Below are 26,364 nucleotides of genomic sequence, written 5' to 3' on the forward strand. Positions count from 1 at the left end.
AACGAGTAACTATAACTTTGCTTCTTAATATCTATTCAATATGCTGGAATGGCGACCCTGCATTAGAAAGCGTAGTGTTGGTCGATCCTCCATCAGGTAGACTGACGACATCAAGCGAGTTGCAGGGATTCGCTGGATGCAGGCGGCTGAGGATCGTTATGTTTGGAAGTACCTATAAAAGGCCGGTCCTGCAGCGGACGTCCATCAGCTGATATGATGAGGATGATGATGATGATGTTTGGTTAATAAATTGAAGAAAAATGGATTATTAAAAAAATTCTTAAAAAAATAAGAGACGTTGCCCTGTTTTACCCACGTACTCGTAGTTCCCGTTTCCGCGTTATAAAATAAAACTAATGATGCTCACAAATAACGGGACTTTTTATTGGTAAAATAATATTCAAAATGGGTTCTGCAGCTGGATCCAAAGATTACCTACCACAACTTACACACTTAGAAACTTTATAATGTTAGTATATGAGTACGTAGTTATAGTTTCCGTTCCCGTAGGAATACGTGAATAATATGTAGCCAAGCCTTCCTCGATAAATTAGCTATCTCTAGCACTGAAAGAATTTTCGGACGGAACAAATCGGACCAGTAGTTCCTGAGATTAGCACGTAAACTTAACAAACAAACGAACTCTTCTGCTTTGTTATATTAGTATAGATGTTGTAAAAGCCTATTCTTTTTCTAAGCTTATTAATAATGAATTGCCTATATTAGATACACATCGCTCTTTCAGATGCCCATTGGATGTCAATCTTTTCGAGCAAAGTGTTTAAGTCTGTAGCTATACTATGGTAGGCTTGCTACCTTTATTTACCATCTTGTTCTTCTTCTTCTTCTTCATCTTAGGGTGCCTCTCCGACTAGCGAAGGTTGGCAGTCAGTTTTTTAAACTCGTCTCTATCCTTCGGGAGGCGAAAGATTCGTACGGCGCTCGCGATTCCGTTCCACGCTCTGATGTCAGCCAAGACTTCTTCCTGCGACCAACGCCTCTTCGACCAGCAACCTTTCCCATCAAGATGAGCTGTAAAAGCTCGTATCTCTTGTGTCGTAGCACGTGCCCTAGATACGCGACTATTCTTGTCTTGACGGTCTGCAAAAGTTCACCCTTCCGATTGACGCGTCGCAGAGTTGTACAATGCAGACTTATAATTGTGTTTTTATGTTGCTCGACTACAACTCGATAAATAATTCCTATTTAACTGTGATTGAATTGTGATTGTAATACCTATTTAGTCATTTAAATCTTACTTAACTTCTAAATTGGAAGAAGTGTTAACTACAATATTTTCTAAAAAAACTATCCAACGATATCTTAATTTACAGGTTAGGAGTGCCCTACAAAATTTTGTTAGAGATTTTATTTTAGAAATTTGTTGGCATGCATACTACTAAATTACAGCATTCGCGTACTAACACAGTGTCTGAGCGAAACTGCACATGGACAGACGGACACGGCAAAACTATAAGACCTCCTTGTTGACTACGGAACCCTAAAAATCGTACGTATGCTAACTATAGCGGGCTAAACAAGTTACCAAAGTGACGGCTTGTCGTTGACAGGTCTATTTGTGGTGCAAGCCAGTGGTGGAAACTATTACACATTTCAACTTTCAATCACTAACAGGCGGGAAATGAGAAAGTTCAAAGCGGAAAATATTCACCAATGAAACTGAACTGACACTAAAGCCTTTGCCAGACGTTTGGTCACAGAGGGGCGAATCGATTTTAAATACAGTGGAGAATCGAATAACTACTAATGGTTGTCATAGAACACGGATGTTATGGAGCTTCCACATCATACCATCATCATATCAGCCATTGGACGTCCACTGCAGGACATAGGCCTTTTGTAGACTTCCAAACGTTACGATACTGAGTCATTTGCATCCAGCGAATCCCTGCGACTCGCTTGATCTCGTCAGTCCACCTGGTGGGGGGTCGACCAAGACTGAGCTTACTAGTGCGGGGTCGCTATTCCAGCACTTTGGGACCCCAACGTCCATCAGATCTTCGAACTATGTGCTTATTGCCACTTCAGCTTCGCAACTAGTTGAGGTATGTCGGTGACTTTGGTTCTTGAGAGAGATACTCCTAACACAGCTCGTTCCATCGCCCGCTGGATGTGTGACTCTGAGCCTTCATATGAGCCTTCTTATGAGCTTCCACTTAGGCTCCGTTAAGTCGACCGATTATTTATTTTTACACTTCGGTTCCGACTTCGGCTCCGACACTTTTATCAGAGGTTTTAATCGGTCAAAACATTATTTGCTACTTTTGGATTTGATTTACTTAACCTAATTTTTTGTTTATTTGGAAACATACCAAAGCTTTTCATTGTTTGTGTTTTATTCGAGTATGAGAGTATGAGACCATTCGAGTCATGTCAAATCCGTGATATCCATGGTGAAACTATAAGGGGTCCAGAAAATTTTTAACGTATGTAAGTCTAAACGTATGTATAATAATAATACGTAATACGTTAATACGTTAATACGTACGGTAATACGTTTTTAGCAGTATTGACGTCGTGTGAACGGTTCTATGGACAACGTATATGGTAAGTATATACGTCGTCCATAGAACCGTTTACACGATGGCATTATTTATTCAATAAGAACCGTATACGTTAAAAACGTGCATGACAATGTCGTGTGAATCGGGGCTTACTTTATGTTTCATAATTATCAACCCACATTCGGCTCACTATTGAGCACGAGTCTCCTCTCAGAATGAGAGGGGTTAGGCCTTAGTCCACGAAGCTGGCCAAATGCGGATTGGCAGACTTCACACATCTTGAGAATTAATAAAATTCTCAGGTATATAGGTTTCCTCACGATGTTTTCCTTCAGCGTTTCAGGCACGTGATATTCAATATCTTAAAATGCACATAACTGAAAAGTTGGAGGTGCATGCCCCGGACCGAATTCGAACCTACGCCCTCCGATTCGAAGGCCGAGGTCATATCCACTGGGCTATCACTTTTTGATTACGGAATCCTAAAAATAAATAATATTATTATCTCATGTTGCTGTAGCATCCTGACATAAATGTACATACATTAAAAGTTTTAGGCTGTGAGCAGAATTCATTAAAACTTATCTAAACGGTTTATTTTTATCTCCGTTTTTAATTTGGTGCAGTAGGTACATCATGACCTTAGGTCATGCGCGGCGCAGTGGTATGCGCGGTGGATTTGCATGACGGGGTCCTGGGTTCGATCGCCGACTGGGTCGATTGAGGTTTTCTCAATTGGTCCAGCGCTAGCCAAGTGGCACGTCCATTCTCTTTCTACGGTCGCTAACGCTTCGAAAACTAGAAAAATGTAAGGGAATGATATTAGCTATTGACAGGTCACGGGATATATTTTTTTTACATTTATTTACACGGGCATGGGTGTTTGTTATTATTCAGTATTTTCGTAGTTCTTAATTACGTCTTTGAAACCACACGGTAGATTGTGACCTAGTGTTATTTAACATTTTAGTATTCTAAATTACATTTATTTTATCCAATGCACACGCATTTCATTTCCATACGCACAAACAATATAATGATGTATTTTCCTATAAATATTGTTGTTATTCAACTAACAAGTCAATACAATATAACATAATATTTATATAGCTTTGCGGTTAACAGAAATAAATATAATATATACTCGTAAATATAACTATTTAAACTTACTATAAGAGCCGTGATAGCCCAGTGGATATGACCTCTGCCTCCGATTCCGGAGGGTGTGGGCTCGAATCCGGTCCGGGGCAGGCACCTCCAACTTTTCAGTTGTGTGCATTTTAAGAAATTAAATATCACGTGTCTCAATCGGTGAAGGAAAACATCGTGAGGTAACCTGCACACCAGGGAATCATCTTAATTCTCTGCGTGTGTGAAGTCTGCCAATCTGCATTGGACCGTGGTGGACTATTGGCCTAACTCCTCTCATTCTGTGAGGAGAGCTCAGCAGTGAGCCGAATATGGGTTGATGACGACGACGAAACTAACTTTACATGAGGATATATTTTAGATGGCAATTATCCTAGTATGACTATTAATTCGGTAAAAAAATTGATAACCTAACCTCAAATATCAATCAATCAATCTCTCAGTTTGAGTCGTGAGTATGAAATAAATATGGCTTTTCTCTTTTCCTACAAACAGCTTCTTTCCTACAGAATTACCTACAGTAGTGAAGGCTTTCTAAAACATCTTCTCTCGAGGGAGATACGCCCGGCCTTGCATTTTTTATTTAAATTAGACTGATAAAAGTAATGTTTAGTTTTTAAGAAAATTTTTCATTATCGATAACTTAATCGGCTAACTGTCGAGTACGAGTCTCCTTTTAGAATGAGAGGAGTTAGGTTAATAGTCCACCACACTGGCCCAATGCGGATTGGCAGACATTACACACGAAGAGAATAATTAAAAAATATCTCAGGTATGTAGGTTTCCTCACTATATGTTCCCTTCACCATTTAAGATATTTAGTTTTTTAAAACGCACATAACTGAAAAGATGGAGGTGCATGCCCCGGACAGGATTCGAACCTACGCCCTACGAAATGGCAGATATAATATCCACTAGGCTATCATGACTTTGATGAGTATAGTGTATGTAGTAAAGTAAGGGCAGGACACAACCAAGGTCCCTTGATGTTTAATAAAAAATATATAAATTAATTAATTAAACAAATAAAATTGATTTGTTTAATTAATTTATTTATTTCACACTTTTTAGTTACGATAGATGGTTAATTTCGGATTTATTTATTACGTTTATTACAAAGTACGATAATTTATACGTCCAACAAAAGTTAAGCAAATATTCAAAAAATTCTACGGAACGCTCGGTGGGTGAATCCGACTCGCACTTAGCCGATTTTTATAATCAATATATTTAATTTAGTCTATTTTATAACTTCACTTCACAAACCTGCTCGCACCTATAGTCATCCGCCTCGCGTATTTTGTATAGACAACTAATAAATAACGTTTTCCTTATTGTAGTTTTTTTAAACATGGCCATGATATACCATTTTAGAATCCTCACAAAAAGCTCTTGAATTTGATACCCATATTGCAAATATTATTAAAAAAAAATTTCACTTCCAGTCTCACAGTCGTCTTGTTATTTTTTTTTACCTATCTAAGAACACTTGGGTGATTGAGACAAATCTAACGATATCCCAATTACGTAAATCCGTTTAGTGGTTTGGAAGATATGAGGTAATAAAGAATATTACATACATACATACCCTTCTTGCAGTCGGGAAAAAATACGAAAAACGATGTAGTGACTCATTATTTGAATGTTACATCGAGATACATAATAACCCTGCTGACCTATACTATATGTGGAAACATACCTGAAATTCACCGGCATTTTAGCCACTATTTGCCCTTTTTGGTACTGATTCAAAGGCGATAGTTTCACAGCGTGACACAATGTGGGTCATTCTCATTTGTACATTGCATGCATACATTCCATTATCATCATTATTTCTGTTATGAACGAACCTACGTAAAAGCCAAACTTTTTTTTTTTATTCTTTACAAGTTAGCCCTTGATTACAGTCTCCTTTTTACCTGATGGTAACTGATGATGCAATCTAAGATGGACGCGGGCTAACTTGTTAGCAGGAGAATGAAAAGCCACACCCCTATCGGTCACTACCGGAACGTTAAACCGCTTGGCGGTCTGTCTTTGGCTTGCCACGGACGAAGCCTCCCACCAGCCAGACCTGGACCAATTAAGAAAACCTCAATCGGCTAGCCGGGGATCGAACCCAGGATCTCCGTCTTGTAAGTCCACCGCGCATACCACTGCTCCACGGAGGCCGTCGAAAGTTTAAAAATTTCGAAGGATATTTTTGAGGATCTCCCAGCGACATGCTGTAGGACAATGTAGGACAATGTTGTTGGTATCTCCGGTACACCAAAAATGGTTATGGTTTTTTTTATTCATTCATCCTTTATTCTATATTTGATATATTGATTGGTATCGTCGGATAAATCTTTAAGATGTTGGGATGTGTTAATACTGATTTTTAACCGACTTCCAAAAAGGAGGAGGTTCTACGTTCGGCTGTATGTATGTTTTTTTTTTATGTATTATGTAATTCCGTCAATTATGGACCGATTTTGAAAATTCTTTTTTTGTTTTGAAGGGTTTACTTCCAGGGTGGTCCCATTTTTTTCATGTCAGGATCTGATGATGGCATCTTGGAGAAATTGAGGGGAACTTTCGAAAGTTGTACAGACGGCTAGTGCGTTTGTTAGTGTTTCCATAAGGTATTTTAAACCACTACAACTTTATGAAGGTTTGGAGTTGGTCTGATGATGGAGCCGAAACACAGACGATGGAACTCGTCAACGATTTACAGCAGTCACCTTTTGTTTAGGCTTGATTAATTTGTATTGATGAGTACTTTCCACCTATATGGGTTGTGACTGTATTAAGGGTCTGGTGATGAAGACGAGGGACAGTGAAGAGAACTCCTCGACGGTTCACAGTAGCTACCTCGTGTTTGGACTTGATAAATTTGTATTGATGAGAACTTTCCACCTAGATGGATTGTGACTGTATTAAGGGTCTGGTGATGAAGACGATGGACAGTGAAGAGAACTCCTCGACGGTTCACAGTAGCTACCTTGTGTTTGGACTTTATTAAAATTTTTATCTATTTAGGAGTCTGCTTGTCAAACATTAAGTTTTAAAAGTGCTATAATTATTTGATTTAAAAAAATCTTTTTCCTGCTATTATCATGGTATGGTATGGTAATTAAGCGATATAATGTATTCGAAAATAGTAAAATGAATGGAAATAGGACCCTAGAACTCACAAATTTGAGTCCATCCTCTTAACCATGGCTCCGTGTTAGAAGGTTAGGTCAAATAATAAAATTATATAAATTTATAAATTTCAACTGCTTTGATTTCATCTATGACCTAAACTTCTAACGCCTACTATTGGAAGTTATATGGTAATACTGTCATAACTATTATTAACAATTTTCCTTTTTGGTACAAAAAAATTGATGACGTATTTGAACTATCGTATTGGATGAGACGCTGAATTTGGGGTTTTACGTTGCCTTACTAATAGGTAGACAGGACAAACCGATAATAAATAATTAATTAGGTCACGATTGTTTGTTTATATTATCTTTTTCCCTGAGATATTTATCTAACAAGTATTTAATTAATAAAAGTATTTTATTTCAATAACGAACAACTTCAAATTTAATCTTGTAATAAATCTATAAAATGTCTGTTTCACGGTCAAGTAGTATAAAATTGATTAAATCTAAAAGTAAACGATTCGAAAAAATATATTTAGGGAAAACTAATAAATATACTAGCGGACGCCCGCGTCTTCGTCCGCGTGGAAATCAATGTAAACTTTTATTTTTAAAACTGTAACTCTTAAAATGAAGGACTTCCCATACAAACTTTCAAACCCTATTTCACCACCTTCTGTTTTTACTTTAGAGTAAAAAATACCCTATGTTTTGCTCCAAGGTCTCATTTACCATTATACCAAAATGCATCTAAATCGGTTCAGCCGTGAAAAGGTAACAGACAGACAGACTTACTTTCGCATTTATAATATTAGTATAGATAATTGAGCCGTGATGCTCAGTGGATATAATCTCTGCCTTCGATTCGGAGGGCGTAGATTTAAATCCGGTCCGTGGCATGTTCCTCAAACTTTTCAGTTAGGTATTTACATTTTAAGAAATTAAATATATCTTGTCCCGATCAGTAAAAGAAAAACACCTTAAGAATACCTGCATACCTAAGAATTTGGGTGTGAAGCCTGCCAATCCGTATCTGGCCAGCTAATAAGCTTACCCCTATCATTCTCATATAAAACTTGTCCTCAACAGTGAGCTGATCACAGTGACAGGTTGATAATAATGAAGCTATAATTGGCTTTAGGATTTGCCACCAACTTCCCCACTCTCAAACAAATTTCTAAGAAGAAAGAAAAACTCATATGCCGACCCAGGATTTTGTGATACAAATCCACATAGTTACACAGTCAAATATTATTTTTAATTTGCATGAAATATGATAAGCTACGTAATTTGAAGCCTCAATAGCTCAACGGTAAAAGGGCACTCATCACAGGTAATCACTCATCACAGGTAATCACACATCACAGGTAATCAACACGTGGTAGTTCGTTTCCCGCTCGCTGGCCTATTGCTGTACCCACTCCTAACACGGTCTTTTTTTCCGATTTTGGAGGGGAACGAAATATTGGTCATATTTAAAGTTATCAGCGGCGAAGAGTTCATGCAAGCCGATTCCCAACAGGTTACCTATAAAAATCCATGCATATTCATTGTTGCACTGTATCTAGGTGTAGAAGAAACCGGAGTTTGTATCACTCTGTATAAATTTAATTTTCATTGGGACGGCTTACCTTCATCTAAATTCCATCCTTCACCACTAAAAGATATGGTAAATATTTTATGTATGTTATTCTATGTTAAATCGTGCAATCAATTATAAAAGAGACTATAAGCAGATGGGTTTTTTTTTTGGATGATAATAATAAGTGATATGGAGACATTTATATTTTTAAGTAGCTCCAAAATACTTTTAAAAAAATATTAAGCAAAATACACCTATTCTATAAATTTTAAATACTATGTAAAAAGTCGATCTACTATCACTTCTTATTAAATAGGTAGGTTGTATGTAAAAATTTAATCATCTATAACTTCGTACTCCGTAAATAGTCCAACGTTGTATGACGTATTTGTTTTGTGAACTTGTGACGTGTGTTAAGATAAGACCGTCTTGTAGAACATATTTATAGGAATTACAGTCTGTTCGGGCACTCATTACAAATTAGTAACTTGCCAGTTCGGGTGTGTCGGTCTTGTACTCGGTTGTGTACACCACATTTTCTCAGCCTATTCTATCCTATTCTCAACGCCGCTTATAATAAAGGTAAATAAACTTTGTTGTAAACATTGGGTTGATATCTCTGCGGTTTCACTCTATTGCTAGTTTATATGTTTTGTGGTTATTTTCAATTAGTTTTGTAGATATTTTTTATTTATATTATGGATTGCTATAATTAGTTTAATTTTGTCTGACCAATTATTAGTTTTTTCATCTTAATCACAATAATAGTAGTCATTAGTTTTAATAAGTTTTGAGATTGTTTTTAGTATTTTAATTTAAAATTAAGTATTTTTTTTTTGAGAATTCATTATAATCGTGAAACTGCCATCGATAGAGGAATCTTGAATATGGCAGTTTGAGCTTACAAAATCATTATTATATTTATCTATACTAATATTATAAAGAGAAAACATTTGATTGTTTGTTTGTTTATATTGAATAGGCTTTGATACTACTGAACGATTTGACAAATTATTTCACTATTATGTGCTATAGGCTATATTTTATGCCCATTTCCTCATGGTAACGGGCATTTCGCGGCGAAATGTTATAAATAGTTAAAAACATACATACAGCCGAACGTAGAACCTCCTCCTTTTTGGAAGTCGGTTAAAAAACTAGCGTTTGCTAGTTTTTAACTATTTAAGATTTCGTTGTTTAACCAAATTATTTAAATTGCAATTTTATATATAACACTTATGACCTTAAAATTTTAAAACAGCATTATATGAATATAATTTACTTATTCTATTTTGTTCTTGCTTAGTAATTTATTAGATAAGTAGTGTTTATAATAATGTATTCAAATTCTCATATATTTTTTGTATTAGTCCAATGCAAAGTTAAAATTGAAATAATTATGCATTTACCTACTCGTAGTTACAAACCAATCATTGGAATGGTATTGCAATTCAACCTTGGATTTAGTTTATTATTTTTTTGTGCTTTATGTTTTGATCGAGTACGGGTACCTAACATCTTATAAATTCAATAAGGAAATGTCAACCACAGTCTGAACTAGTTATTTATAGGCTACTTGATCTTGTTACTCGTAAAATTCATTAAATCTCGATTTATCTGCAGGCTAATTTACTAACTTTGACGTATGTTACAAGTAGTTGACATATACAAAATTGTGATTCTATTTAACAATTAATGTCATTCGACACCTACTGGCAACCCTTTGGTGGATATCATACAGTAGGTAGATATTAGTCAGTAAATTTGATGTTTATTTTAATAGGTTGTTAATAATATGAACTTTGTTATTTAATTTTTGCTTGCTGTGTTTTGGAATCACGGTATGACCAGCACCAATTCCGTTCCCATGAGATTATTTTCCTATAATTTAATCCAGAGTAAAATCTATTTTCATTCCAAATTTCAGCCAAATCCCTCAAGTAGCCGCATTAAAAAGGAGAAACAAACATATTTTCGCCCAGTGGATATGTCCTCTGTCTCCGATTCCAGAGGGTGTAAGTTCGAATCCGACCCGGGGCATGCACCTCCAACTTTTCAGTTGTGTGCGTTTTAGGAAATTAAATATCACGTGCCTCAAACGGTGAAGGAAAAACATCGTGAGGAAACCTGCATACCAAAGAATTTTCTTAATTCTCTGCGTGTGTGAAGTCTGCCAATCCTCATTGGGCCAGCGTGGTGGACTATTGACCTAACCCCTCTTATTCAGAGAGGAGACTCGACGATGACGAATATTAGTTTAGCAAATTAAAATTGTTTTTTTTATTTACAGAATACAATGGCAGTTCTGAAGGTCGCCGTAACTCTGACAGTGTTATGTGCGTTAACATACGCACAGCGTCCGTTCTACGCAGGAAACAGGCCTATTGGATTCCCTGCAACACCGTCGAACTCTTTATTTAACAGATTTGGAGAAAACTCTAATGCCCCGATTGAAGCCAGAGGAGATGCGAATTACATAAACAGAATTAACCAAATGCCGATCGATAACCAACCTTTTTGGTTCATCAACGCGAGGCAGTACGATGCCCTTAGAAGGAATCCCCAAGTGTACCCGCAAAGGCCCAATTCATTTATTAACAGCATCTAAAAAGAATGGCAAAAAGAAATGAACAACTATAGATATTAGACACTTCGACATACATACTGCTGTGCGATGATTTAACACTGTATCTTCAGATTGTGTTTTGTAGTAACTCTCCTTGTATTGAGTTCCTCGCACATGGTCAATTAGACCGGCACTTTAATTTTTTTTATAACACTGTATCTTCACATTGTGTTGATGATATAACACTGTATCTTCAGATTGTGTTTTGTAGTAACACTCTTTGTATTAAGTTCCTCGCACATGGTCAATTAGACCTGCACTTGAAACTTTTTAACGGCTCAAAAATACTGAGAAATTTATAAAAATTTATCATGAAAATAATAGAATTCTGTTATGCCTTAAAAAAAATAATGTTTTTTAATCGTAGATACAATGTTTTGTTATGGCACGGCAGCGTTTTGATCTGTGATATTTTCAAGTGCGGAACATTTTGAGTTTTAAAGTTTTCTATTCAAAGTTGCGTTGTGAATTTTTTTTTTTACCATTTACAAATTATTGTGTTCATAAAAACGTGTAAGTTTTAACGTTCAGTATGTCATTGATAAAATTTAAATTGAAATGAAATTGCAGACTTAAATAAGTCATCAATGTCTATGGCAAACATCAGGTTTTCTGTTAATTTTCTTTTCATACAATTTTGTAAAAATCATTTTATTTACCTATGTTCATTTTTTAATAAATATGTTGTAAAAATATGTATTTTTTTAATTAAAATATTTTTTATAATTTCATTATGATCAGTCCTTTCTTTACATTTAGACTCTTAACGTTATTTATTGCTAACGGACACTTCGTTCCCGTTTCCGCTGGAATACAGGGGTAAAGCTTAACCCATGTTACTTGATGAGCTTGCCATATTTTTTTTTATTACTGAGCTTGCCATAAAAAAAATATAATAAGTTCAGTGGTTAATTGTGTGTGAAAGCGTGGCAATCTGACACACATTCGCATATAAAAGGATCTAGTATATTAGAACTTACAATACATTGTCAGTATTTTTAGTTAATTAGTTATTACTTTTGATATTCTTGCGAGCGGCCCTTAAATTATTATTAAAATTTTCTTAAAGATTTCTTTGAAATGGTAATCATAACATTTTTATTTTTATTCACAGATTTAGATATCACAAAATTACTTCCTACTTTAAAATTAACTACTAAAATAATTACAGAAAATAAATTACGAGTGCAGTGGTCTATTAAATATAATTTAAGTAGTCAGTGAATAAATACTATTTTTATTCAGTGTCGAGTTTTGTATCAAAATCAAAATCAAAAATCATTTATTTCAAGTAGGCTCAGTTTACAAGCACTTTTGACACGTCAGTTGACTATTTGTAAAGATTCTACCACCGGTTCGGAAGGCAGGTTCTGCTGAGAAGATACCGGCAAGAAACTCAACAGTTGCTCTTTTGAAAAAGTCATACAGTATTATAATTTACAATTATAGTACGCGCGTTAACAACTGAGTCTTAGGGCCATAAATCATTTCTCTATATCTATCTCGCTTGCACTTATGGGTCTTATGGAGCCGTCTAGTGAAGGGTGTAACAATGAAAGACATATTATCGATAAGTAAAGTTTATTATCGTATCTTGTTCACAAAATTAAAAAAATTAACAATATTTGATTTAATATAATACATATTTCATATTATATAATTATTAACTAAATAAAATTAATCTTCATCTGAGTCTTCATCATCAGAATCTTCGTCTTCTGCCAAATTTATTATAAGCGGCGCGTGATCTCTAATTAGAGCTTTTTGTAAATCTTTGTTTTGAAGTTCTTCGGCATGCCTAACACATTTGGCCCAGTCTTCTCGTGTGACATTTTCTATGGCTCGGTGGAGGTGATTTTCGACATCTGCTATCTTGAAGGTATTATTATTCTTCGCAACTTCTCCCTTTACTTGTGCCCAAATTAATTCTATTGGGTTATATTGACAGTGATATGGAGGGAGCCTTATTACTTCATGACCTCGTTCATTTGCCAGATGGTCTAAAGCGTAGACCTTCTGCGGGTTACTGGCTTTTACTTTTCTTATTAATTCTTCAATTTCTTGGTATACAGGTACTGCCTGATTGTGATACTTCCGTCTTGATTCGGTCCACTGTCGCTCTGCTCACACCACAAACAAATGCGGCCATTTCACGTGGTTTGTTGAAATTTAGAGAAGCCACTTTATTCGGATCACTTTTCAATTCATTGAGAAACAGGAATACGTTGTGAATCAGTGTTCGAGCTTGAGGGCTAATATCGCCATGTAATTTCTTCAGATCAACGTTAGAAAATAAAGTATCCATAGTGCGCAACGAGTAACACATGAATGTATTTATTTAATTGCAGTAAACACATTTATAGCAAAAAAAATACGCAATGCAATTACATTAGAAACCGACCAATCAGAATCGTCCAAATCATTATTGACTCATCATTAGCACGTGCGCAGGTAGCCGTTTATCGATAATTAGGGTGCGCAGGTAGGCGCGCTGCACATTCCTATCTTTTTTGACTTTTATGACCGGACGACTCAGATGATAACGCGCATACTATAATAACAATTACTGTTTACATTTTTTATAGTTTTACTTTCGGTGTGAAGGTGGAAGCTGATCCAACGACCTCCAAGCATCTTTATCATTAAGGAACTCATCAATGTTGTAGTACCCTCGACTAAGTAGATGTTTTTTAACACATTGCTTAAGGCTATGCATTGGCAGGTCCATCACAGTCTTGGGGATCTTATTATAGAAGAGTACACCCAAACCTACAAAAGATTTTTTTACTCTTTGGAGACAATATGCAGAAATAACTAACTTATGCCCGTGTCTAGTAAGACGTGGGTTTAAATCTCCTTTTCGTTTGTACAAATTAATATTTTGTCTTACATATACTATACTGTTATATATATATTGACAGGCTACTGTTAGTATACCTATTTCTTTAAACTTTTGACGAAGGGACTCGCGTGATTTTAATTGATATATTGCTCGAATTGCTCTTTTTTGAAGAACAAATATAGATTGTATATCGGCAGCCTTGCCCCACAATAAAATACCGTAAGACATTACGCTGTGAAAGTACGCAAAATAAACAAGCCTAGCTGTATCAACATCAGTAAACTGTCTTATTTTTCTCACGGCAAATGCCGCTGAGCTAAGTTTACCAGACAGTTTTTCTATATGAGCACCCCACTGAAGTTTACAATCCAAGGTCACTCCCAGGAAAACTGTGGAACTCTCCATTTCCAGTGTTTCACCATCGATCATTATAGACGTATCTAATTTTTTAACATTTGGCTATGAAAACTCAATACATTTAGTTTTCTTGGCATTCAAAAGTAGATTATTTGCAGGTTTACGTCGTCAGAGTTATCTTTATTTCTGTCGGACTTAAAAATTAAGGATGTGTCATCAGCAAACAGTACAATCTCACATATGCCGCTGACATGGTATGGTAAATCGTTTATGTACACTAAAAATAGAAAAGGACCCAGAATTGAACCCTGTGGGACGCCCATTATGGTAGTGGAACCGTGCGACTTTATATCATTTATGCATACCTTCTGCGTTCTATCACTGAGATAAGAGGCAATGAGATCGAGTGCAACACTTTTGATGCCATAGTGGCTTAACTTGAGTAGAAGGGTGTTATGGTCAACACAATCGAACGCCTTGGACAGATCACAGAACACACCAATAGCATTCTTAGAACCTTCCCATGTTTCATAAATATGTTTTAAAAGTTTAGCCCCTGCATCAGTTGTATTGCGACCTTTTGTAAAACCATACTGTTCAGGATGAAACAAGTTATTTAAATTAAAATGACATAAAAGTTGATTTAATATGATTTTTTCAAAGACCTTGCTAAGTGTTGGCAATATTGTAATCGGTCTATAATTATTAAGATCTGATTTGTCTCCTGATTTAAAAAGTGGTATCAATTTGCCATGCTTCATTAGGTTCGGAAAAATACCTAAGTCCACACATTCATTAAAAATAATGGCTAAGTGGGGAGCAATTACATCAATTATATTAGATATTACTTTCACTGACATGCCCCACAGATCTCCGGTTTTTTTTTAATTTTAACAAATTGAAAGATTTTTTAATGTCTGATACAGTTATGTGGTGAAATTCAAAAAGAACGTTGCACTCTTTAACATTGCCTCTTAATAGTCTCTGGGCTTCCGTAGCAGACGAATCTAGTAAATCAGTTAACAAGATAGGAACATTCTGGAAAAAATCTTCAAAGGCATTAACAACCTCGATATCAGTGTTTACCTTTTTGTCATTGACAATTAATTCAAAACTGATATCCCGCGGTTTGATTTTTCCTGATTCTCTATTAATTATATTCCAGGTGGTTTGTATCTTGTTCTCAGACTCAATTATATATATTTATTTTATAAACTCAATTATATATATTTATTTATATTATTTATTTATTTATCAATTATATATATTTCTCTTTTATAAACTCAATTATATATATTTATTTTATAACTCAATTATATATATTTATTTTAAATATATTGTATTTTTGTCTATTATATTATTAATCTAAATATATAAAACTCAAAGGTGACTGAGTGACTGACTGACATAGTGATATATCAACTCACAGCCCAAACTACTGGACGGATCGGGCTCAAATTTGGCATGCTGGTAGATGTAATAACGTAGGCATTCCTTAAGGAAGGATTTTGATCAATTCTACCCCCAAAGGTATAAAATAGGGAATGAAAGTTTGTATAAAACTTTGTCAATTTTGCAGTGATTTGGTTGAAATTCGGAATGAAAATAGATTTTACTTTGGATTACAGATAGGCTACTTTTCATCCCAGAAAAATCCATGGTTCCCGCGGGATTTGTGAAAAACTGAATTCCACGCGGACGAAGTCGCGGGCGCCCGCTAGTACAAAAATATGATCGAATGATAACTGTAACTCTATTGAACTATTGCATCTGCAGAACTTAGGTTTTAACTCTGCGATACGGAATGTAAATAACTCCGGAAATCTTTGGCAAGGACAAGGTATTTGACTAGGGTAGGCTGTAGGCACTAAAGTGCAAAATTGAAAATTCTTTGTCTAATCTATAGTCTGGCAAGTTCGTTGATGCCACTCCCATGATATGCGGGCGACGTGTGGAAGACTGCGCGGGTGTGAAATTGTGCGTGAGGGGAAGTTGGGCGTATCAGTCGTGGATTTTTTATTCATCGCTACCCGCCCCCCGGCCCGCGCGAACCATCGGTAGTGTTGCCAAACTATAGGTTTAAGTAGGTTTAATGACTCCTCAGGGTAGGCAGTGTTTTATGCATCTATACAGTGCACGCCACTGCTGTCAACATCGTGATGACAACAAAGAATTTCCGGAAAATCCGTATTTTAGGAAAAAAAACCGTATTTGCCGAAAAAGCGTACTCTACCGTAAAGGCAGTCGACATTGTTACATCACAAACAAAATCAACCGACATGACATAAACTGTGCTTAAACTGAGATATTTCTGTAAATAGTTCTTGATAATAGGGACTATAGTAGTAGTAGCCGTGATAGCCCAGTGGATACGACCTCTGCCTCCGGTTCCGGAGAGTGTGGGTATGAATCCGGTCCGGGGCATGCACCTCCAACTTTTCAGTTGTGTGCATTTTAAGAAACTAAATATCACGTGTCTCTAACGGTGAAGGAAAAACATCGTGAGGAAACCTGCATACCAAAGAATTTTCGTAATTCTCTGCGTGTGTGAAGTCTGCCAATCCGCATTGGGCCAGTGTGGTGGACTATTGGCCTAACCCCTCCCATTTTGAAAGGAGACTAGAGCTCAGCCGTGAGCCGAATATGGGTTGATGACGATGAAGGCGTAATTACGTGTTGACGTAATTAAAAAGTAGAATCTTGTCTATATCCGAGAAGAAGACTAAAGCTCAACGTAATATAAAATATTAATATATTCTATCCTGTATATTACTCCTAGAACGTGTCTATATACCGCACTTAGTCATAAGGCGAAGATTAAATCCTTTATAAAGAATCGTGATGAGGTCCTTTTGTTATTATGCAAATTCCAATGCAACAACGTCATTAGATTATGCTTGTATATTTTACTAGCAGACGCCCCGCGGTTTCACCCGCCTAGTTTTCGCTCCCGTAGAAAATACAGAGGTAAAATATAGCCTGTGACACTCACGAATAACGTGGTTTTCTAGAGATAAAAAAAAATTCAAAATTGGTTCAGTAGATACAGAGATTACCCCCTACAATACCACAAACTTTACATCTTTATAATATATATTAATATAGACTAGCCGAATATAAAATATAGTCTATAACACTCACAAAGAACGTGGTTTTCTAGTGGTAAAGAATTTTTAAAATCGGTTTAGTAGATCCAGAGATTACCCCCTACAATACCACAAACTTTACTTATTTATAATATTAGTATAGACTAGCTGATCCCCCAGCGGTTTTACCTGCGTAGTTCCCGTTCCTGTGAGAACACAGAGATAAAATACAGCCTATAACACTCACTCACGTGGCTTTTTAGTGGTAAATAAATTTTCGAATTCGGTTTAGTACATCCAGAGATTACCCCTACAATATCACAAACTTTACCTTTTTATAATATTAGTACTTACAGACCAGCCGACGCCCTGCGGTTTTATCTGCGTAGTTCCTGTTCCCGTGAGAATATGGAGATAAACTATAACTCACAAAGAACGTGGGTTTCAAGCGATAAAAGAAATATCAAAATCGGATTAGTAGATCCAGAGATTACCCCCTACAATATCACAAACTTTACCTTTTTATGATATTAGTACTTACAGACCAGCCGACGCCCCGCGGTTTTATCTGCGTAGTTCCTGTCCCGTGAGAATATGGAGATAAAATATAGCTTAAAACACTCACAAATAACGTGACTTACTATTGATAAAAGAATTTTTAAAATCGGCCTAGTAGATCCAGAGATTACCCCTTACAATATCATAAACATTACTTTTTTTATAATAATAATAATAACCTAAGTTATCTTCCGAAAATAGAAGATCCATAAAGAAGGGCGAGATGAATAAAAAGCTTGTAGCCAATAAAACACCAGCGTTTTATAACCAGAGCTTACTATTACACCGGAGAGCTAACAGATTTACGTTTCGCTGAGTTTTCATTATTTGCCAATTTCCGACAGGCTTTTGATGCTTCGTTTCGTGGAAAAATTTTCCTAATAAAGGTATTCAGATCATAGATTTAGGAATTTCATCATTTTATTTATTCTCAGTATGATGAATGTACCTGGATAAATTGTATACGCACCGCAAACATCCGGTATATTATTGAGGCTTCCATTTTCCTTTTATAGAAACGATAGGGTTATTTAATAAAGGAATTAAATAATTAAACTAAATACTTTATTCATGGAAGAACAAACCGCCTTCGAAGCTACTGATATTTCCCTTTTCCCTGGAAAAGATGTATATATATATATATATATATATATATATATACAAATAATACGCGTGGAATCCAGTGTTCACGGAACCATGGATTTTTCCGGGATGAAAAGTAGCCTTTGTGTTAATCCAGAGTAAAATCTATTTTTATTCCAAATTTCAGCCAAATCGCTTCAGGAGCCGCAGCGTAAAGGAGGAACAAACATACACACTTACACACTTACTTACACACACACTTGCACACGAACTTTCGCCTTTCTAATATTAGTGTGATTACATCCATAGGTACTTACGAATACCTATATTACAAGTGAGTTAGTTTATTTGTTACACTTTCACGACTAAACTACAAAGCAGATTAAAAAATTCTTGGTACATTTTATGGGAGTTACACAGTTCCCTTAAAAATACGGATATAAAACTACATTCTATTTATATCCGTATTTTATATCCATATGTCATTACTCAAAGACGTGCACGCACTTCTTATTTTAGTACGTAACAAGCGCATGAGTGGACGTGGATTTACAAAAATATTTACTGTTTTTTTAATTTTAATACCTTCGTGTTAATTTCGGAAGTGTAAAAACACAAGCCACAACATGAATAAAGGGAAATAAATGTGTTACGAGTGATGACGTACTCAATGTGCGAAACCAATGACAATTCCGCGACGCTTTGAGGCTCATCTAACGATCTACGATCGATGGAACTGTGTAACCCCCTTATAATATTATAATAAGGAACTACGCGGGTGAAACCGCGGGACGTCTTCTAGTACCTATATCGTAACATTACAAAGTAATAACAAAATTGAATCATTCAGCAATCACTTCGACTAAAAACAATAGACTGAAAAAAAAAACAAATTTATGAATGCATTTTCGTAAGATTTCATTTTAATTTACTGATTCGAACGGAAATCGTTCGACATGCAGTGTACCTACTGCCAGTATGTTGCAATACTTCGTCGTAATGTTGGGTTTTTCCATTAGGTTACAAAATACTCATTTTGAGGCTGTATTTAGCTTTATAACTTTCACTTTCTTATAAGGTCCTATCTAAATTAAGCTTTTTTGATCGTTCGTGCAGCCTAATTTTTTGTTTTTTTTATTTATTTTTTTTATTCTTTACAAGTTAGCCCTTGACTACAATCTCACCTGATAGTAAGTGGAATGGATTCTAAGATGAAAGCGGGCCAACTTGTCAGGAGGACAATGAAAATCCACACACCTTTTAGTTTCTACACGACATCGTACCGGAACGCTAAATCGCTTGGCGGTACCTCTTTGTCGGTAGGGTGGTAACTAGCACAGTCAAAGCCTCCTACCAGCCAGTCTACTTTAGATTTAGCCTTTTGGTTGGTTTTAAAACACTTTCTTAAAAGACCTTCGTTTAACTTCATACTATATTTGAACGCTTTTTTGACGTCCGTTATGAATACTCTCGTACGAATGAGGCCTAATTCAGTCGTCGACTAACATGTATAGGTAGAACCAGTCAGCCTTTAGCGATGTCCGTTCTGTGGGTAGAACAAATGACTCACAGGATACCTTCCTAAAATGAAGACAAAAGTGAAATTGACACATACATTTTCACCAATACGTGGGCTGTCGAACGCCTACATAAAACTCGTTGTTGGTAAAATCACCTCAAATTGACGACGTGTCGTGGCGACGACTCTATGGCGTGTTACAAAAATAAAAAACTTATAAAAAAAAATTAACCCTCCCGCTGCGGGACATTTGAGTGCCCAAGCAACCGGTGGTCAGGGCTCCAGAGTGAGGAACCTCCTCACAATACGCGCCGTCTCAAGAATCACTGCCTTCTATATCCGACTCAAATCCAAAGTTAAGCGAAAGTTCAAAGCATTTTGTCCGAGCCAGTAGGTTATGTTTTAATTGTTTGTCAGGTCATTATGTTTTTAAATGCCGTCAATCCTCGAGATGTAAAATATGTGGAGCAAAACACCATTCCATTCTCCACCACCACAAAGTGTTAGGTGATAATGATTCCAATGGTGATGGTGTAGTTGTATCTCCGCCAACCAAATCAAAGACCACAAGACAATGTGGTTACTTGTTTCTCAAACTTTCATAGCCAAGTGCTCCTGGCTACAGCAGAGGTTCCGATTGAGTCGAGAACAGGTGCGCTTCTTCCATATAGATGCTTATTGGATCAAGGTTCAACGGCTTCTCTTATCACGGAGGCCGCTGTCCAAGCTCTTGGACTGAAGAAGATACTAAACAAGGTCTATATTTCTGGAATAGGAGGTCGAAATGCGTCTTTAGCTTCTTCGAAGCTTCTTAAGGTGTTGGTCGAAGCTTTTCGCTAGACTGAAACAATTATCGGAACAATAATAGTTGACTCAACATGGAGGTAATCTCGTGAGTAGCTAAGTATTTTGATATTTATTAACAACAATTTCCATCCGAATGTATTAAATAAATAATATTCTCTTTGGCACGGAGTATTCGACGGTGAAATAAATTAATGCAGTAGTCGAGTATTTGTGAAGATAGAACAACTCTGTCACAGGATATCTTATAGAGGAACAGTTTCCACAAATTTACACATACATTTACACTAGCACGAACGTGAAACGCCCACATCAACAAGCAATAAGCAAACTTAAAGTCTATAATGTTAAAATCACCTTCTATTAGTAAAACCTTTATGTATGAAAATTGTCTCATGTTTCTCATAGACTGACATCATTCCAGCGTGGGTGTTCCACATGTCTTCGCTGCAACTAGACATATTAAACCAACTGCAACACTCACAGCAGACGAGCCGTGATAGCCCAGTGGATATGACCTCTTCGATTCCGGAGGAATGGGTTGGTGGGTTCGAATCCAGTCTGGGGCATACACCAACTTTTTAGTTGTGTGCATGTTAAGAAATTAAATGTCTCGAACGTTGAATGAAAAACATTCTTAATCCGAAATCAAATAAACAACGGGTGAATTTCTTCGTAACAATAAACCATTCGAGAAAGAATTACAGGTACCTAATTCAATTAAGACCATAAAATTTAACCATAGTATCTACAACTGCTTGTTTAATGCATTGTTTACATAATTAAATTAACTTTCATTTACGTGCATTATTTAACCCTCTCAATTTAAAACTTAAAAATACTATGAGAATTTATAAAAGAACAATTTTAAATAATCAGAACCACACTTCACAGAGCATATAAGCCCGATAACAAAACGACTTCCTGGTCCCTTTGTGAATCTTCACAATGCGGAATCTAATACAAACACATACTTAAAGGAGAATGCTCACCGGTCCATACAACGTCAGCCAGGTATCCCAGGTTTACCCTCGTATATGGAGGTGATAATATGTAGTATAATAATTAAATTTAATGCAAGTGGAAGGACATAAGAGGAGAGGAAGGCCAAAGACGAGATGGTTGGATTGTGTGAAAGAGGACATGTGTGTAAAAGGAGTAAATGATGACATATTTTTCCGACCCCACTTAAGTGGGATAAGGGTAAGGATATAGTGAATTAATAAATTTAATAATGAAAATAAAAATACATTTTTTATCACTCTTTTGGGGCAAAATGTTCGCCGGTGTACCAAAGCGGCGAAGTAACATTTGAGCTGTATTATTTTTTCTATTACCAACAAGCTTAATAAACAAGAAAACGAACAAACAAAACAATTCAAGTTTTCAAAAAATATAATAAATCTCAGGCCGTATGGTCAACGATCATAACTTGTTACCACATGAAAGATAAATTAAAAATGTCGTAAAACATTGTATCAAACTTTTTTTATTAAATTATCAAAGTATAATTTCATTATTGAAGTAGAATATTTTAGATTTTTTAGATGGATTCACCCTGCGGATGCCGAGTGAATCCATCTAAAAAATCTCGATATCTCATCTTAATTTAAATTACAATCTCATATTCGCCACTACCTCCGACAGTCGAAGGGTTAATAACAAAGCATGAACTATTGCGAATTTACAAGCATTTTCAACCTTTATTCTTATCGATATTACATGTTCGACTTGATTAAATAAGTAATTTTATTTGTATAAATAATCATAGCTTCGTACGTAGGTTCCGTTATAAATACCTTGCAAATATTACTTGCAAACGTTGATTTTTTGCTCGGACATAATTTAAAAGGTAAATATTGCTCGAATTCTATATCTCTAGGACCGGTTTCGAACTTAGTCTTTAAATATCGTTTTATCACTCTGGTGACTATGATAAATTACAGTTTACTTTTTATAAATAGCCGGTGTATTTATAGTCAATTAAAATGATTTTATTGAATGGCTGTATGCAATTATGCAAATTATAGACAACCAGTCCAACTAGTTATCGTTTGTTATTATAGAGTTCTGGAAAGATTGGTCGAATTTAATAATATTATAAACAGTGGCGTAGCTAGTAGTAGTGGAGTGTGCGAAGCGGGCCCTTGGCTAAGAGGGGCATCGCGAGCCCTTGTTGTTGTGGTTGTGGTTTGACGGAATACATACAATAAATAGATTGATAGATAATAATGACAATAAAAATAAAGCTGAGCTGTGAGCTGTGAAAGCCCAGTGGATATGAACTCTGCCTCCGATTCTGGAGGATTTGGGTTCAAATACGGGCATGCACCTCCAAGTTATCAGTCGCGTGCATTTTAAGAAATTAAATATCACGTGTCTCAACGGTGAAGGAAAACATACCAGAGATTTTTCTTAATTATCTGCGTGTGTAAAGTCTGCCAATCCGCATTGGGCGAGCGTGGTGGACTATTGGCCTAACCCCTCTCATTCTGAGAGGAGCCTCGAGCTCAGCAATGACCCGAATAATAAATTATATGTATTCTGGTCTACACTTAATACGCCTCTAGGAACAGCTGAATAATCGGAATATGTTGTAGTCGGTAGATGCGACTTCTTTTAATTTTTTTTATTTTTTGACAAGTTTTGTGACTTATTTTAGTCTTTTTTTTATTCTTTAAATGATGAGATGATGCAGTCTAAGATTAAAGCGGGCTTACTTGGAGAAGGCACAAGTTTATTCTACCCTTACCTTTGACGGTTTCTATGAGACCGGTACGCTAAAACACTTGGCGATACGTCTTTGCAGGTAGCTTAGTAACTAGCCACGGCCATATGGCTACCATTAAACCAGACCTCAGTCAATTTTAAAATTATAAAATCCTTAAGTGGCCCGTACTGAGAATCCATCCCAGAATCTCTGTTGAGAATCACAGTACTTTCGACTGTGCCAGAGAGGTCGAGCAGCCCATTCCTACGACCATGCTACGCCACTGATCATATATTAAAAACAGGAAAAAACTTATTTAAAAGCAATTGCAAATATTTTTTTTATTTCAGATCCAATATGCTTTTGTGTAAAATTATTTTAGCCGTTGCGATGGTTGTATTAGCATGCGCTCAGAGGCCATTTTACGCTGGTCGTCCACCGGTTTATAAAGGCTGGGATCGAAAGGAGTCGGACATCCCTTTCATTGACAGTGACCGAGACTCAGGACTGCTGCAGAATATTGCCAGTCTTCCTCAAGATCAACAACCATTTTGGTATCTCAACAAGGATGCATATAACGACCTGAGACAAAATCCTCAAACCTACCCACTAAGGGAGAGCATTTTTAATCAAAAATAATAATAAATTTTGTATGACGTATATGTTGAAGTATTTTTAACCGGTTCTCAATTCGGGTCCATGCTTTTATCTGTATGTATGTTACGCGATTACACGAAGATGCCTGGACCGATTTGAATATTTTTTTTTGTTTGAAAGGGTATACTCCTCCCATTGTCATCGTGTCAGGAGCTGATGATGAGATCCTGGAGAAATCGATGGGAACAAAATGTTTATTTTCACTTTTTAGGTTAGTCGGTACCTCTTATTATTTTGAAGTCAGTTGTATTTTTTGTTGAATGTGGAAGGCGCTGCTGTCATTACCTTCATTATTGTCAGACATTTTTAACGGTCCAATACAGCGCCAGACCTCCCTCATTTATTTGTGGGGATATGGAGCTTAGACCCGCCACGCTGCTCCAATCCGATCGGGCGGGCTTAAAATGAAAAATTTAATTTATTTTACATTTAAGTTACTGAAATCTCACATGCATTTTATAGTATGTCTATAAAGTAAATCGTTTTCGCAGATCAAAATCAATTTGTTGTTACAAAGCTATCTATCTAATTTTGAATAGATTTAATAGATACACCACAATAACGATCGCAAGAAAAGAGAAACACATTTTAACAACGATTCCGGTCAAAATAAAGGCAAATTATTATTAAAATTAATTTTCATTTTCGTAACATGAAGTAACTAATGAACTCCCATCCTCCCTCCATCGTTGTATGAACTCAAATCGTGCCAAGTTTCAGTTGAATTCATCGAGTAGTTTCCGAGTGATATGTTTTTAAACAAACAAACTTATATCATGTTTATAGTTCATAGTCATAATTGATTATGCAACTGTCAATCAAACTAAAATGAAACCATATTAAAACACAATTTTTTACATTTTAACGGTTTATTCATCAAACCTGGGCCCAGCATTGTATGAAAATTTGTCAGTCTCTACAAGGCTTGTATAAATTGTACGAACATACAGTTTTTGCATCGACCTGATTACATTATTAACGTGAGATGTGGTGTGGAACGTTACTGCCTATAATAACATTTCGACATTAAACGAATTCGACGTCCCGATATAATATGGGACATTAATTTAAGGCTATAAATAAAATTGTATTGTTATTGCTAGCTCAGCGTTATCAGAACATAAAACCACAATATTTTTGTTTATTAGATACAAATAATTATTATTAAAAAAAACCCTGCTGATATTGCGAGGTACTTCGCAAACTGATTTAAATAAATATTTTTTGATATCGTTGTATAGGTAAAAGATATGAGGAGCCTTCTACCAACAATTTTTCGATTTAGGTATCTGTTTGTAAAATATTAAGCTTCTAAGAGCTATTTTTGTTAGAGTCAAGTGTCCCCGCCCTTACCGGCTAAGCGGTTGTCTATGAATATGTAAAAAAAATTCACAAAAGTAGAACATATAATTAAATCACAAGGAAAACCATAACAGCTAAGTAGCAATAGCTTTTTAAAGAGCAATAGTCAACCAACCTAAAAACTTAATTGGGAATCGAAAATAGCATACGAATTCCGTTGTTATTTAAAAAGATAAAGTTGTCATTAAGATAATTCACAGTCTAATAAAACTAGAAATCTTTTATGTGGTATGGGTATGTATATTCATTCCGTCTACAAAGTCATGAAAACAAAATTAAAAAAAGAAATGTTGGAATCTTTCCCTACGTGTAAAGTGAGGATGAATTTTATCGTCTATTATGGTGTGAGGTATCCATAGATATGAGGTATCGTTATCGGTATTTTTTTGCATTACAAAGGATTAAAGTGCTAACTTAATCTACGAAACCCTACACTGCGCGTGGCCCGACACCCACTTGGCCGGCTTTTATTTTTTTAGTTACTTTTTTCATTTGGTGCCTTGGCCAGGTCTCAACAAACATACAGGTAGGTATTGAAAGCACTTGAGACGCTTCTGAAGACCTAAGGTTTCATCTTTGTGAAAATAAGCTTGATCAGATCGCTCTGGGATCTTACTCTATGAGTACAACTTTAGTGTGCCGTTTTTATGGAACGTAAATATTCAGTCTTTACAGGGCCTGTAGCCGTGTGGCAAGTCGATTCTCTTTCTACAAACGAAAATTTTAAAAATTTATGGGAATGACATTTACTATAGACAGGTCACGTGATCAAGATGTCGATCGTATCGGTCATTCCCATAAATTTTGTTTGTTTTCGAAGCGTTTGCGTTGGTAGAAAGAGAATCGACGTGCCACTTGGCTAAGGCCCCTG

The 26,364-nt window shown here is 35.9% G+C and overlaps 1 long non-coding RNA gene across 1 annotated transcript; it reads left to right on the top strand.

Moving 5' to 3' along the window:
• The first annotated feature begins 22,152 nt into the window (after positions 1 to 22,152).
• LOC128199164 (uncharacterized) lies at positions 22,153 to 24,131 on the top strand. Its single transcript, XR_008251839.1, has 2 exons — positions 22,153 to 22,616; positions 23,825 to 24,131. It is a non-coding gene; the product is annotated as an uncharacterized LOC128199164 (long non-coding RNA).
• Positions 24,132 to 26,364: the final 2,233 nt, after the last annotated feature.

The sequence above is a fragment of the Bicyclus anynana genome, chromosome 19 (assembly GCF_947172395.1).
Source record: "Bicyclus anynana chromosome 19, ilBicAnyn1.1, whole genome shotgun sequence".
In the NCBI taxonomy this organism is placed as follows: Eukaryota; Metazoa; Arthropoda; class Insecta; order Lepidoptera; family Nymphalidae; genus Bicyclus; species Bicyclus anynana.